We start from the raw sequence: 16,359 nt of genomic DNA, 5'->3' as shown, positions 1-16,359 counted from the left end.
AGGTGATGGTATACAAAGACCTACATTCACTTACCTCTTCATTTATACTGATATTATTTATTATGAACGTACTATGCAGCAGACACTGTCCTAGACACTCAGGATAAAATAATGAACAAAATAGAGATAATCCCTGTCCTCGTGGCAATTGTAGTTGGCCCTTGAACCACATGGGGGTTAGGGGAGCCTACCCACCCCCAGCCCTCCCACAGTCAAAAATCCACATATGACTTTTGACTCCTAAAAAACTGAACTACTAATAGCCTTCTGTTGACTGGAAGCCTTACCAATACCATAAAAGGTTGATTAACACATTTTGTATGTTATATGTATTACATGTATATTCTTACAATAAAGTAGCCAGAGAAAAGAAAATATTATTAAGAAAATTATAAGAAAGAGAATATACACTTATAGTACTGTGTGTATTTATTTTTAAAAAATCCACATGTAAATGGAGCCACACAGTTCAAACCCATGTTGTTCAAGGGTCAACAGAATATTCTCACACAGGAGACAGACAACAAATAAAAAATTATAGAAATATAGTTTCACACATGTTCCACAAAGGGGGAAAAAGCAGAGTAAGTAGAGAACGACAAGGTCAGGGTGGTTACTGGAGACAAGGTTTTCAAAACAACCCTCCATGGCAGGTGGCCCAGGAGTAATGAATGGAGGGAACTGTGTATCTATCTAGGTAAAGGACATTTCTTAAATAGGACTAGCAAGGGCATAAGGCAGAAATATGCTTGTTGTGCACAGGAGCTATAAGAAATAAGTATGAATAAGCATGGAAAGGAGTGGAAAAAATGATAAAGTTTAGGGAACCAATGAGGCAGGGCCTTCCCGGCCCTGACAAAGAGGTTGGATTTTATCCTGGTGGTATTGAGAAACCATCAAATGTCAGCATGGAGGCAAAGAGATAATGATGATGGTGATCATGGAGTCATATGTGCCAGACCTTGTTCCATTTCTGTAAAATGGAGCCACATGACAGACCTACCCCCCGGATTTTTAGGAAAAATCACTGATATGGCATGCAAAGCCCTTGAAATAGTGCTCAATAAGAGTATTACAGTTACTATTATGGTCATCAGGGACCGGGCAATTTGTGCTCACCATTTCAACCCCATTTTGACCCCCAAGTACATTTCAGATACAAATATTTTAATCAGAATTATGCTAACATCAATGCATTTTTGTGGAGAAAGTATTTTTCCAGCGAACTCCATTAAGCCAATTTAATTCCTTGATCAATGTTCCATATTGCACAATTTAATCATTTGTAATTTTTTCCCATTTTCATTAGCATTATTTCTTTTCCATTTCAATTTTACAGCAAGATTGAAATATCTCTGAAGTTTAAATGGTGGAATCAAATGGCAGTTTCAATTTGGTATGGTTAAAATATCCTGCTGCTTAAAAATCCTGAGGCTCAAGGAGGTTAACTGATTTTTCCAAAGACATACAGCTAGTAATCAACAGAGATGAGATCCCAACCTAAGCCTAACACTAGTACCATTATCTTTCACCATGATACTTTTCTAGAAAAAAGGGAGAGAAAGAGAGAAAATAATACTAACACCTACCTATAAGGGTTAACATGAGGCTTAACATATACGAAAAAGCACTTTTGCAAACTATGAAGCAATATGTTATTGCAAGTAATAACAATAGAAATAAGACCCGCTTCTGGATCTAGAAAGCACAGTGAATAAGTTCATTCCCAGCTGAGTGCATTCAGCTAGATTAGTGAATTTCATCTCCTGAAGGCTTTCATTTGTCAAACGCATCACAGACCCACTTCAGCATGTCTTGACAGCCTCCACCAAGGAGGAGGATAGATTTGGGAACCCGTTTGGATTGGCCCAAGATGGGTCTAAAAACAATTGACTACAGAGGCAGAGATGGTCTTTGAGAGGATCCGGAGATCTAAAACAATTTCAATTAATACTTTAAAGTCCAGTTGAGTTTCATTGTCTGTTAAAGAGGATCTAATTCAAAGAATAGAGCACCATGACTTTGGGAAGATGATAGTTCTTGAAATAAGAACCATTCAATAGTCCTTCTTTGAGTAGTTAATATCTTGAGGCACTGTGCTAGAGGCCAATGGTATAAAAAAACACTCAGCCTCAAGAAGCTCACCACTTCCTAGGAAAGATAGTCATGCTTAAAAAAACCAAGCATGATATAGTATCAAAGCCATGATGGAGGCATAGAGAAGGAACATCGACCCCAATATGAGAAGACTTCCTGTAGGAAATAATAATTTTCAAGGAAATAAAGGAGTAAACAGACAGACAAGGCAGAGAGTACATTCCGGGGAAATAAATTACATATGCCGAGGGATAGTGATGAAAGAGAATGGTGTCACCAAGGGGACATGTGTCATGGCTTTAGTGCGAGGGAATGAGGCAAGGAATGGCTCAGGTGTAGAGACTGAACAGGTGAGGCTGACAATGGTTCAAGTACAAAGGGAACGGACAAGTTGGAGAAGGGCTCAGGTGTAGAGGGAGTAGGCAGGTGAGGCAGGGAAGAGGCTGAGTGCAGGTCCCTGCAGGGCAGGGTGGAGACCACAGAGAAGCAGACTCCTGTCTCAGGGAAATAGACTGGCAGAGACCAGACCTGGTAAAAAACCTACTTCAGACACCGAAAGATGAGACAGTAACCAAGACTAAAGGTCAATTAGATAAGACTGGGTTAATTAGATAAAATAGATGTTGCAATTGCTCCTAGACTAACTGGAAAACTAAATCCATCCCTAGGCACTGGGAAAATGAGCCTAGAGTTGCCATTGGTTCCTGGAGGCCATTCTCTTGGGCACAGCCTCTCACTGGGTGGTCTAGGACGGAGAGGGACTTCTTGAAATACAGCTGGACTGGAGCTGGGACAGTTGGGGGTTATACAGTTACCCAGCAGTGTGTGGGGCTCTTGGGATACAGGTTTTTGCTGACTACCATTTGCTGAACCCCTTTTATTCACTCTTCATTTTGAGTCTGTGAAGTAGCTATTATTATTCCTGTTCTGTATATGAGAAAATTGAGGCACTATAACTTGCTTGAAGTGAATCCAGTGTGGCTCCTAGGAGATGTGTCCATGTCCTAAACCTCAGACTCTGCGAACATAACCTCATATGGAAAAAGAGTCAGTATTATCTTACATGGTAAAAGATGAGATTATGATAAGGATCTTGAGAGGATAAGCTTATTCGGGATTATCCCAGTGGGCCTTAAATGTGATCAATCTCATGTATCCTTATAGATATACAGAGGAGGAAACATGCAAAGAAGAGGAAGAGGTAATGTGACCACAGAATCAAGGATTGGAGTGATGAGGCCACAAGCTAAGGAAAGCTGGGCAGCCACCAGAAGTTGGAGGAGACAAGGGATGGATCCCCCCCAGAGCCCATCAGAGGTGAGGCTCTGCCAGCACATTGATTTCAAACTTTTAGCCTCCAGAATTGAGAGAGAATCAATTTCTGTTGTTTTAACCCACTAAGATTATCATAATTTGTTACAGCAGCCACAAGAAACTCATACATTGCCCAAGATCATAGTCCAGAAGGTGGAACCAACATTCAAACCTCAATCCCTCAAACTCCAAAGCTCTTGCTTTCCTCTCCTACCTCCGTGCCCTACAATGGCACTAAACTGATTCAAAGTTTCTACAGAACAGAATGGAAATTGGTGGATGGAAAAGCAGAATCTTGTGACGAATGACTAGCAGAGGTCGTGCCTATCGTGCCGGACTTTGCCACCAAGCAGGGGAGCTACAACTTGGAAGCAAACTAGAAAGGAGAACTGAAGTTGGAGGCAGGAGGCAGGAGGTTTGGAGGTGCAGAAGCTTGCAGGTCAACCCAGACTATGTGGCTAAGGTACGAAGAAGGTCAAGGAAGCAGGTCAAGTATGCCAGAGCTGGGAAACCATGAAACTGCAGGGAGTCATCTTATTAAATCTTTACTGATAGACAAGCAAAATACATGTGTGCTCAGGATTGCAGCAGTGCCAGGAAGCCATAAAATAAATTGGAGGTGACATGAGGGTAGAGAAAAATTTGCTATTTTCTTTTTTTCATCCAAACATCAAAACAATCACCCTGGGTAAAATTAGAAGTTTGTTAGACTTCCTAACAGTATTGTTTTTATTTTAATTCCATATGACAGTAAGACCATAATTCTCTTCAGTATCAATCCATTCTTGTATTACAACTATGGAAAGAAGAATCAAGAAATGATGCCCAACACCTAAGTCTCCACCCCAGAGAGGCTGGGAGGAAGGAAGAAGGTCCATCTGCTGTGGGTCCTGGGACCAACCAAGGTGGGGAGGTGGAGGAGGAGTATTGGAATATGGTCTGAATGAGGCTGAGATTAAGTGGGGTCGAATGGCTAACACGGGGCACACGAGGTTGTAGGTATGTGGGAGCAAGTATGTGAAGCCAAGAATATTCATTTGTTAGGGCTGCCATGACAACAAACCAATGACCAGTTGGCTTAAACAACCAAAAGTCATTTTCTTGCAGTTCTGGAGGCTGGAAGTTCAAGATCAAGGTACTAGCAGAGTGGGTTTCCTCTAAGGCTTCTCTCCTTGGCTTGCAGATGGCTGACCTCTCACTGCTTTGTCCTCACCTGGTCATCCCTCTGTGCATGAGTACCTCCAACATCTCCCTCTTCTTATAAGGGCACCATTCATCTTGGATCAGGGCCTCCCCAATCACCTCATTTTAATTTGATCACCCTGTTAAAGGCCCTGTCTTCAAATAGAGTCACATTCTGAGGTACTGGGGTTTAGAACTTCAATATGTGAATTTATGGGGGAAGACACAATTCATCCCATAACCCCAAGAAACAGAGGTCACTGTGGCTTGGCAAAATGGACAGGAGGAGCAGTAGGTCACAACACACAGAGCGGAAGAAAGTCTGAACACATTCTGAGAGGGAGAAAGATACGGTAGCAGAGAATATCCAAAACCCAGGTTTTATGTGCTCTCAACAAAAGTTGACTAATGTGAATGTGTTTATTTACAAGATACAAGGTAAAGAAAAACACTGGAGTTAGTACCCTGTACACAAACGCTCCCAATTTATAAAATGGCTTTGGTGACAATAGTGAAAATAACAAAGCTTGAGTACTTACTGTGTGTAAGGTGCTGTGCGAGGTACTTTATATATATTCACTATTTAACCATCTGAGATGGGGATTACTGTGATCCTTATCTTAGACATGAGATAACAAAGGCACAGAGAGGTGAAGGAACTCACCGAGGGTCACACAGCCAGAAGAGGTGGAGCTGTTATTTGAATTCAACCAGTTCAACCCCGGTGCCGCTACATTCAAGGACTACGCAGCACTGACAGAAGATGTCGTGTCAGAGAAGCTGCAGTACCAGCGAGACCTGGGTTTGAATCCCAGCTATGGCACTGAGCAGGAATTTGGTCTTAAACCAATTGTTTAATTTCCACGAACTTTAGTTTCCTAACTGTGTAATGGGAATAATACCTCCCTATCAAGGTTATTATGAGGAATATATAAAATCGTAATAAATAAAGTAATGTAGTCATATTACATGTCAGGAACACTCTAAAGACTCTGCATGTGCTACCTCAATTAATCCTTTCATCAACCCTATGAAGTCATGTACTATTATTATCTGCACTTTAAAAATGAGGAGACAGAAGCAGAGGTTAACTAATTTGACCATGTCTATACAACAGAGTTGAGGCATAAAACCAGGCATTTCAAACCCGGAATTCTCACTCCAAGTCCCCTCATATAAGACAAAGGAAGAGGTCAGCAAATCATAGTAACCGCTGTTGCCACCACCACCAGTACTATTACTAATTTTATTATACTATCACTATTATTATTATTATGAAGGTCAAACACATGTGATTTGAAGACATAGAAATACTAACTTGCCCCAAGTATTCAATCTATGGCCAGGAATAGATTGAAACGTGGGGACTAATATTTTTAAATATTTGTTCAACATTTACACAGAGGAGAATCTGAATGCTCTGCTGGGGAGGATGGAGGAGTGGAACCAAAGACAGCATCACTCAACCTCGCTTCTGTCGTCAGAGCAACTGATCTCTGGTTCCAAACTTGCATAACCCAGCAAGGAAGAGAAAAGTCCTGTATTTTTTTTTTTAAGATTATTTATTTATTTATTTATTTATTTATTTATTTGTTTATTTATTTCTTTATTTGACCGATTGAGAGAGAGAGAGAACAAGCAGAGGGAGAGGCAGAGGGAGAAGCAGACTCCCCGCTGAGCAGGGAGCCCAACATGGGTCTCAATCCCAGGACCCTGGGATCACGACCTGAGCTGAAGGCAGACACTTAAACCAACTGAGCCACCCAAGCATCCCGAGATAAATCCTGTATTCAAGTGAAACCATTCTTGGAGGTTGTGTGTCACCTGTCTGTTGGTTCTTGCTCATTATCATCCTCAGTGCCTTAGTCATCTTCTTTCCAACCGTATCCTCTGCTACCCTCTGCTAAGGTGTTCTGTTAAATACCATTTATCCCTCTGGTCACATTTCCAGGAGTGTTTTAGTGCCCTTTATGTACCTGTTGCCTTGGCATCTACCCAGCTGACCTTTTGTTCTCCCTGGAGCTGATGAAGCAATCCTCAGCCTAGGCCTCCAGAGAGAATCAGAATGTATCTCAACAAGGAAGAGAAAGAACAGCATTCAGGCCTACCACATTCTAGGCACACAGCCTATCCTTAGATGGGAGGAACTCTCCGAATCTCTAGTGAGGTTAGATGATTTGTCAGATTATACACAAGAACACAAAGACAAAGCTCTGGAGGTGGGGTGCCAACAGGTAAAGAGGGCAACATGGAACACTGGGCTGGAAAGTCCCAAACACTGGCAATATATATTTTTTCATGTTAGCTGTGATCATTTTGACCAAGGAGTTAGAAGTTCTATTTGCAGAAGATTTGCAAAATCTTCCCATCTATCAGTCTCGCTTGCTCAAGGAAAGGAAGGCTTGCAGCAACCAGATGGCAGAGACTGCCTATGTCCCTTTCAACTCCTGGATGGTACCGATGTCAAGGTTGCCGGCAAAGCCTAATTGAGTCCAGTTTTCATGATGTGGATTTGGCACCAATTCCATCATGGTAGGCAGCGTGTGCTTGATCGGAGTGGCTACAAAGGCTTGAATCATGCGTCTCTCTGAATCTTCTAGGACTTACTCACAAAGGGAATTCTCCTAAAATTAGAAACCTTTCTGAACTGAACATGCCATAAATTAAAGATCTCTTTTACTTCCAGGCATTCAGAAATTAATTCTCATGTGCTCAAGTATTTCCTTGTGTATGCTACATTATAAAATAAAAAAACTTATTTTTACTAATTTAACTTATTTGGCTTATTAGTACTGATTTTCTGTTAATGAACACTAGGCTACATACTCCTTGTGGGCAAGGAATACATTAGATTCTCTGTATCCTGAGGGACCCACACATAGTAGATGCTCGTTAAATGTTCATTGGATGAAAGGAGGAATGATTTTGTCTTTTATTTTATATGTACTGTATTTCAAAGTGGTCGAATTATAATCCTTATAAAATATTGCTATGCAGACTTCTCAGGAAGTTGTATTTTGCCCTAAGCTACATTCCATCCTTTCAGTATTTCCAAACAGTAAACTTTCATAGAATTTATATAGCAGCTTCAAAATTTTGCAATTGAATTCACTTTTATCTCCATGGTATCCTTCGTGGTCTAAAGAACATCGTGAATGAAGTCATGAGGATCTCCAACTTGAGCCCATTGTTAACGCTTCATCGGTAAAGGGAGCACCTGCAGTGTGTCCTCTGCCCTGTAAAGTCCCGCTCCGTGGCGCAGCCAGCCTGACCCCACTCCTCAGGAAAGGGTTAAGGTGGCTTTTGTTCTCAGAGCATTTTGTTTTCCCCAAGACCTCCATTACTGCTATAAATTTTTCAGTGTGGCTTTTATGTAAATGCAGCAAGAAAGGCAAGACAGAAAAATTTATTTGTAAGCTTTAGGGGGAAAAATAAGGAATCTGAAAATGTTTATTGAAAATAAGTGAATATGGAATATAGAACAGAGGCCAAAGAAGAACCGAATATTTTGTCTTAAGTACCGCAGGAACAAAGCCCTCGAGTGGCTGAAAGAAGCCGAGGATGACTGTTTCAGGGGCACCCGGGCATGCTCTCCTCCTCCAGCTCCAGTCTCGTGCACTCAAAGAAATCACGGACCCCACCGAAAACCAGATCCAGGGCTGGGGGTCAGAAGAGCCTGAATTGGAGTCCTCCGCTGTGCCATCCTGCTGTGTGTCCCAAAGCAGGTCATTTAATACCTCTGTTGTCCTCCTACGTCTCCATCTGCCATAGAGAGATTCTCATGACCTCCCCCCACTTCTGATAGGTTGCTGTTGTCCTTATTTTCAGTTAGGTTCCTTGAGAGGGGGAACTAGGTATTATTCATATCTGTGCACCCAGGGACTTCACACATAGAAAGTCATTAATACATTATGTTCTATGAAGGAATTTATTGAGAACCTTTATGCATGAGGTGCTTTGTCAAGTACACTATGCTTTCAAATATAGGTTTTATTATTATTCAGGTATGGTGAGGCCAACAGATTGGATGGTTGTCATGGAAAAGATCATTTGTCACTCATAGATCCCAAGGTGGGGGGAGGTTGAAGGCTGAAGCCATGGTGGGAGAGGCCACAGAGAAAGGATCAAGATGGGGAGGCAGAGGGAGGAGGGGAAAATCTAGGCAAGAGCCTTCCTTAATTGTCATTTCCACGAGAAAGAATGGACAAGGCAGGGTATGCCAGTTTAAGATGGACTAGTTTGAATAATTTCAGAGGTTCTGGATCACAGGGGCTGTCCCTCCACGTCTGGCACCTGGCCCTGGAGTGATCAGGCCAGAGGAATAGTGGTCTAGAGTGTGAGAGCCCAATCAAGGAAGCCGATGGGGGTAGGGGCTCTGGATTGGTTCGTTTGCCTATGAAAGGTACTAGGGATTAGTTAACCCTGGGAGGGACAATCCTTCCATGGTCAGCAAGGCCCCAAGACGTTAAAGCATCAGACAACAAAAGATATGGCTAATATATTAATTCTGTATATTGCATATATTCTTTTAAGGTAAACATGAACCATACTTTACTATACATTTGTATATGAAGAAAGGATGGATCAAAATGATTATGAAACTGAGCCATGGTCACATAGTAAGTGGAAGGGCCAGGATTCATAACTATGTCTGTTTGATCCCAAAGCGAGTGTTTTCCTGACTCTGACATATTGCCTCCAGCATTTCCTGTTATCGGTTTGGATTGCTTTATATCTCTCCTAGCTACATGCCCAGGGTTAAAAGAAACACACACACGCAACACACCACCCACACACACACACACATATGCTCATACTCAATCACACACCAGTCTAGAATTTCTAGACCAGCAAGATACGATAATAACCCAAACTTCAGATTCGAATGGTGGAAAAAAGACTGGCAAGGGAGTGAGGACATTTAGTTTTTAATTCTATCTGTCACCCAATAAGTTGTGAGACCTTAAAATGTCATTTGGTCCAGAGAGGCAGAGCACCATCCTTTACAAACAGTAGGTGGTCAATAAATATTTGCCAAATTGATTTAGGTCTCAGTTTTCTTACCTGTCATAGGAAGGAGTTAAAACAGGTGAGTTTCAAGGTAATTTACATCATTAAAAATAATGATCCTCTGACATGTCACAGTGCCAGAAAAGGCTACTATTTAAAGTACCTGAAAGATGTCAGCAAGAATTCCATTATCTCTGCTACGTTATTCCTCTCTCCATGCTCATAGACCAGCAAGATTTGGTGAGCTTGGGTTCTCCAGGCCAGAGTTCATGACTGCGGATGCACCAGCCAACCTGGGCCGCCTTATGAGGGAGCCACTTGGACAGGTGGGCAGCCGGGGCTGCCGTCTCACCCTGGGTCCAAAAGCCTGCTTCTGTAAGAAACACTGTTAGAGAAGTGATTACAGGAAGTCGTTTGGCACCGAGCAGTCCTGTTGAGTCATCACTCTTGTTCTTGTACAAGACTGGATTTTTCCTCCTTTTAATTAAAAAAAGAAACTGGCATCCCATAAATAACATCATCAGTGATGCAAAGAAAAGAAAGCACAAAGGAAAAAGAAACAGCAAGAACCTAACCCTAGTATGACTTGTCCTTCTTCAACTGCCCCCCATCCTCTGTACAGGACCTCCCTCAGATACTGGGGCTGGCCAGTCCCCCACTGAGTGTATCCTGCCCTTGGTGAGGCAGCAGTAGGAAGGGGAGAGACACAGTGTGTATCGTGGAGGATAAAAGAGAGACACCTCACCCCGTTCGCATCCCATACTCACAGAAATAGCAGACAGACAAGGCCACCGATCATTTGAGTTGGAACTCCGGCTACCTTTGTTACATCATTAGGATGGCTATGGAGACAGAGCAAAGGATAAGAAGTGAGAGACTGAGTTTGGATTTTTTTTTTTTTTTTGCTGTTTAGGAGTCAACATGAAATAATCCCGTGTACAAAGCCCTAGGGTTTTCTCCTGACTTTGCCTTTGTTTTTACAGTGTGACTTCGGGCCAAAACCTTCACCACTCTGAGCTTTATTTTTCCTACCTGTGACAAAGAAGGTTAATCCTGACTCTTTCCTTTGTTCGTTCAACAGATACTCTTTGATCATCTACGGTGTGCAACTCAAGGGGCTAACTGCTTCCTTTGGGGAAAACGTGGCCTCGAGGGGATGAAGTCTGTTCAATGAGATCTTCGGCACTTTCCAGATGGCAGAGGGAGCCACAGACCAAAGCTGCTCTCTCCAAAGAATTTGGATGATTCTGAGTCCCTTCCAGATTTTATGGTCTGTTATTTGTGAAGAAGGTGATTTTATTCATTCTCTTGGGCTCCTGGCAGTGTTTTGAAATAGCAACTTATTAGATCATCTAATCTTTTTAAAGAAATTAAACTTTCTAATCATAGAATCATAGGTAGATTTCCAATACATAAAACCATCAAAAGTGAAGCTGCTCTGGTTGGAGTTGAGATAGAATGACCACAGCTTCCTGCTTGGGCTGCCCCTTCCCTCTCTGGGGCACCTTCCTCTTTCCTTCAGGCACAGTAGAACACAGTTTGAAAACCACAATTTTCTTACTTTTCAGGGAGACCTGTAAGTTGAAAAAAGTTTCCAAAAGTAAGTAGGGCCTGGACATCTGAAAAAGAATGAGTTAGAGCAGAGTATATTGTTTTCAGTCTGTGTCCCTACCTTGTGTTTCTCTGCTATATTGGTGGAAGCCCATATCACATGTAGACTATGGTTCACAGGACCTCAAAATGAGCCAAGGGCCCAGGAACCAAGTGGTAGAAGATCACCAGGGGAATCTCTCCACGAGCCTTGGGCAGTAGTCTAGACATTCCTCCAATTTAACACTTGACTTCCACATGATGAGAGCAAAGCAACAAAATGAAATCCCAGCCTTAGTTTTATTGAGAAAATGGCCAGGGAGATATTTATGGGGGTAGCTTGGAGGTATGAGAACAAACACATTTTCTACACTCTGAGTTCTTTGTGGGTAGGATTGATGTTCATTTCATCATTGTAAACCACACAGCTCCCAGGACAGATATATGTAGTAAAAAACACTTAGTAAATATTACTGATGGAATAAAGGAATAAATTAGTTAATTGATAATATACATACTGTTGTGTTAAAACATATTACAGAAAATCAGCAAATACAGGTGGTATCAACCCACAGGTTTAGAAGACAATGCATTATAAAATTATAAAATTGGGACCATGACATATTTATCTTTAAATGCCAACATTTCACATAGTGTCTAGCACACAGTAGGATGTTTTAGATAGGCTGGTGTGGTGGTCTTTAATGATGCTCTTTGAATTCTTCTGCTGTCCAGCTTTTAGGCACATGGTACGGTTATACTTTCTGGCCTTGACTAGGGCCATATGGCCAAGTCTGACCAATGAGTTATGGGTAGAAGTGATGTATCTGTATGGCTGCTTGTTTAATAGCTAATGAAAGACTTTCCAGGATTCTTTTTTCTCCTTCAGAGTGCCCACCATGATCCAGACAGTGGATGTTCCACGTGGCTGGGCCCCAAAGAGAGGGTGACAAAGCAAGAACAATATGGGAGAATATCCCTCAGAAAACCCTCAATGATTAAGTAGCATGAGTAAGAAATAAACATTTATGGTTTAAACCACTGAGTTAAAAAAAAATTATAACCTAGCTTATCCTAATTGATATAGCCAGGCTATAATAATAAATAGATCCAAACACATAATGGCTTAATATCTTAGAAATTTAATTTTTGCTCACTAACTGTGCCAGATTGGTGAGATAAAAGTGGAGGGCACACTGGTCCACACAGTTATTCACGACCCGGGATGACGGCTACTTTGTCTTATTAAACCCATAGTTTTCAAGGTCATTCAAGGGGCCTCTCTAGCCCAGTCATACCATATTAAAGTCTAGTCAGATGGTCACACCTAATTGCAAAGTAGGCAGAAAAATATATAGCTATACCTAAGAATAAGAAGGGGATTTGGGTAAACAGTTAGCAAGTCCCTAACACACTGGTACTAAATATGTATTTGTTGAATAACTTGATGCAAGATGCATAAATGCAAAAGAATGTCTACACTGATAAGAAGATTTTTTGGGTTTGCAGACCAGTGAATCATTTGACACCTGAGCAAATATGTATAAAACCACTGATGGTATTATAGTGCTCTTCAAATTTCCCTGACCCAGTGTATAAGTTTCTACTTTTCTGAACCTAATCTACATTTCCATGAATGCCCTATCAGAGTAATATTCAAAATAGTTAACAACTTACATAGCATAGGCTCTGACCAGGCAGAATAGACTTTTCCTAATCAATCAGGATGGGTACCAAACATAAATAGCTGGTGGGCCAGTCATTTTAGGGGAACACGCACTTTCTCTCTGACTCTAGCTACAGTGACCACATTGTCCAAACCAAAGCTCAAGGTCAGAACATGTGGTCTAATAAGTGACAAAGTCTAAAGATTAAATCATACAGTTATTAAATTTATTCTATTAAGAAAAAAGAAATACAGTTACATAAAATTAACTGTCCAGAAAAATCTAGGATGAACACTCATCATGTTACCACTAGGAATTAGAATCCTCATAACTCCCCAAACACACACCATGCCATAAGTAAGGTGTAAACAAAAGGTTATGGAGGGGACTAGTCAGAGAAGACTTCATAAGACAGGCTGATTTGGAAAGAAAGCCATATTTTGACAATGAGAGATTGGTGATGATGGGAAGGACTTTCTAAACAGAGATGCCAGCATACAGAACACTTTGTTTTTGCCTTTCTTACAGCATTTATTCTAGTCTATCTTATATTCAACTTTTGTGGTTATTTGTCTTATCCTCTCTGCTAGATTGTGATATCCTTAAGGGCAGAGAAGAACTCTATTCTCTCCATCTTGTTTGTTTTCCAGAAGGACCTAAAAATTACAGGTGTCCAGTAAGTGTCTGTTGACTGGATAACAAATGATAGAATCACTGAACAGTGGGTGAAGTGAATTCAAAATACAGTAGCACTGTATTGGTGGGGGGAAAACCATACCTGGGAAATCTATACTTTCAGAAGTCAACATTAGGGATTCATGTACTTTAGGAAGATGCAAACCCTTAAAAAAATGAGATCCCAGCTTTTAAAAATAACCACTATCCAAGGACACTCCTCCCCATCACCTATATCTACTTCCCATCCTTTGGCTCCTTCTTGGTTTACATCAGCCTTGGTCTCATGGGCATTTGTCTTCCTCTGCCTTTATCCTCCCTTATTGGCCCCCTGGCTAAACGCACCCCCATTCTCTCTTCTCTGCAAACTCTAGCCTCACTGTTTTCCTTTTTCCTGTCCTTGCTCTTCTTTCTACTAATCAATGTATTTCTGGCTACCACTAGCAGCTAGATCTACTCTTCATCCAGCTTGGCCCGGCCACCTGATCCTTGCGGTGTTTCTGAACGAATAAATTGAACTTGGCAAAATAAAATTAGGAGATGCAATTATTTGCACTTTCAAAAAGCCTTTGACTAAATTATATGCTAAGTGATTTTTTTTCTAAAAATACACGATTAAAGGGATCTTTTTTCTTCATAGCTAAAGAACTGGCATAGATCCAGGAATGAAAGGATTGAAATAAATGAGCATTCTGTGATGAAATGTTAATAGTAGGATCACCAAGATATTAGACTCTTGATCACTCTTATTTAAAAGTTTAGCTAATGAAGTAGAAGAGCGAATATCTAGTGAAATCTCCCAAGTTTGCAGATAACAGAGAGTTTCTTCATATGGGGAAAAGAAAACTCTTGTGATGTACTTGTGAAAAAACGTCAGGAAAACCAAGTGGAGGTCAAAAGGTGGAGGCACATTTCCACATGAACAAGAATAAGGCAATGACTTTAGGAAAAAAATCTATCTATGCTCAAAGGACACTGGGCTCTGGGTGATCATTAGAACTTGATAAGGGGATTCAAGAGACATTGCAACCATTCCCTGAAGAGAGCCTTTGGCCTTCAGGGGCAAGAAGATATTGTAATAAGGCAGAAAACATTGTTGCAGCCTTGTACAAACCATAAATCTTCCACTCTTGGAATCTTGGATTCAGCTCAGGCTGTCTAACCTGTCCTCCTTTTGTAAAAGATGAAATAATACTGCAAAGCTCCAGAGAAAACAACTAAAATTATCAACAGGATGCAGTATATGAAAATGCATGGGAAAGATTAGAACCATCTGGAAAGAAAAAAAAAATAGAGAGGGCTGTGCTGTGAATCCTTTAAAGGAGTACAGAGTGTGAAAAAATTGTGTCACATAAAGTATCCATCGACTGTATTGTGTATATATAGGACGTAGGAGTTAACTCTTGAACCTTAAAAAAGATAATATTGGAACCAGTAAAAGACTCAGTGTTTGTCAATATTTGATTCTTCCTAAACATTTAGGGAATACCTACTATGTGCCAAGCACTCACCCAGGCTCTCAAAACACCTGGATAAATAGAATGTGACTTGCCCTTGATGGGAAATTTTTTTTAAAGATTTTATTTATTTATTTGACAGAGAGAGACACAGCGAGAGAGGGAACACAAGCAGGGGGAGTGGGAGAGGGAGAAGCAGGCTTCCAGCTGAGCAGGGAGCTCAATGTGGGGCTCGATCCCAGGACCCTGGGATCATGAGCTAAGCCAAAGGCAGACGCTTAACGACTGAGCCACCCAGGTGCCCCCCTTGATGGGAAACTTAACAGAAGAGAGAGAGCTATAGAAAAATAGGCATGATTGCATTATCATAAGTATGTGGTAATAAAAGAAAAGAATCACTGGACTTCACGGCTGAGGTGACATTTGATCTGAGCCTTGAAGAATGAGTAAGATTATGTCATCAGACAAGGTGAAAACGATCATTTCAGACACAGAAAAAAGGCATGAGAAAGCATGGGGATATGAAAATAGGTGGTCTGTTACAGGAAGTGGGAAGGACTGGTGGTGAATCTGCAAGTTGGTCTCCAACCCAGGTAGGAGGAGCCACTGGAGTTTTTAAGAAGGGAAATGACACAATCAGACTCACATTTTAGAAAGGTAGTTTGGGCATTTGTTACCCTGAGGGAGTAATGCAGCCTAGAAAAGAAATATGTAAGTTCAAAAGTTTTGATGAATTAATATATAGAAAAGTAAAATAATTCGCATACATCCCAAATCTTTTGTGGCTGACATCACCAGAATGCTAGGACAGACTAACAAATGTCATGGCTTTATCCTTACCAAGCTCCAGCCAGGGCTTGACCAATAATGAATGCACAGTTCTTCAAACCTTGATCACCTGAAACCAAGCCAGTTTGGGCTGTGCGTGTCCATGAGCATAATAGAAAACTAGATACCTTCTTACAAAGAGGAACATTGCCCTTTTTTGGCATTAAGCTTTTGTGAACCTGAGTGGCTTTTGCCCAGACAACGTCATCTGTGAGATTTTCACATGGATATACGGCTGCTTTCCAAACCTGTCAAAAATGCAGCAAATACAAGGGCAGCAGAGTCATGGTTCTTGAAAAAGCATCTACTATATGACAAAGAGGCTGGTACAAGGGTACAGAGTAAAACCATCTGGCTACTAACTCAGGACCATTTTTTAAAATGTAGACCACATGGGCCCCCTGGGTGGCTCAGTCGTTAAGCGTCTGCCTTCGGCTCAGGTCATGATCCCAGGATCCTGGGATCGAGCCCCGCATCGGGCTCCCCGCTCAGCGGGAAGCCTGCTTCTCCCTCTCCCACTCCCCCTGCTTGTGTTCCCT

The 16,359-nt window shown here is 41.4% G+C and overlaps 1 long non-coding RNA gene across 2 annotated transcripts in view; it reads right to left on the bottom strand.

Annotated features, from left to right (window-relative positions):
* The window catches only part of LOC144382603 (uncharacterized), a 167,796-nt gene extending 157,779 nt beyond the window's left edge, over positions 1-10,017 (bottom strand). For both annotated transcript variants that reach the window (XR_013449890.1, XR_013449889.1), the window contains exon 1: positions 9,767-10,017. This is a non-coding gene — a long non-coding RNA (uncharacterized LOC144382603). The remainder of the gene's footprint in view (positions 1-9,766) is intronic.
* Between the last annotated feature and the right edge of the window lie 6,342 nt (positions 10,018-16,359).

The sequence above is a fragment of the Halichoerus grypus genome, chromosome 7, assembly GCF_964656455.1.
Source record: "Halichoerus grypus chromosome 7, mHalGry1.hap1.1, whole genome shotgun sequence".
Taxonomy (NCBI): Eukaryota; Metazoa; Chordata; class Mammalia; order Carnivora; family Phocidae; genus Halichoerus; species Halichoerus grypus.
The sequence above is the reverse complement of the archived record's forward strand: the minus strand, read 5'-3'. Positions and strand labels throughout refer to the sequence as shown.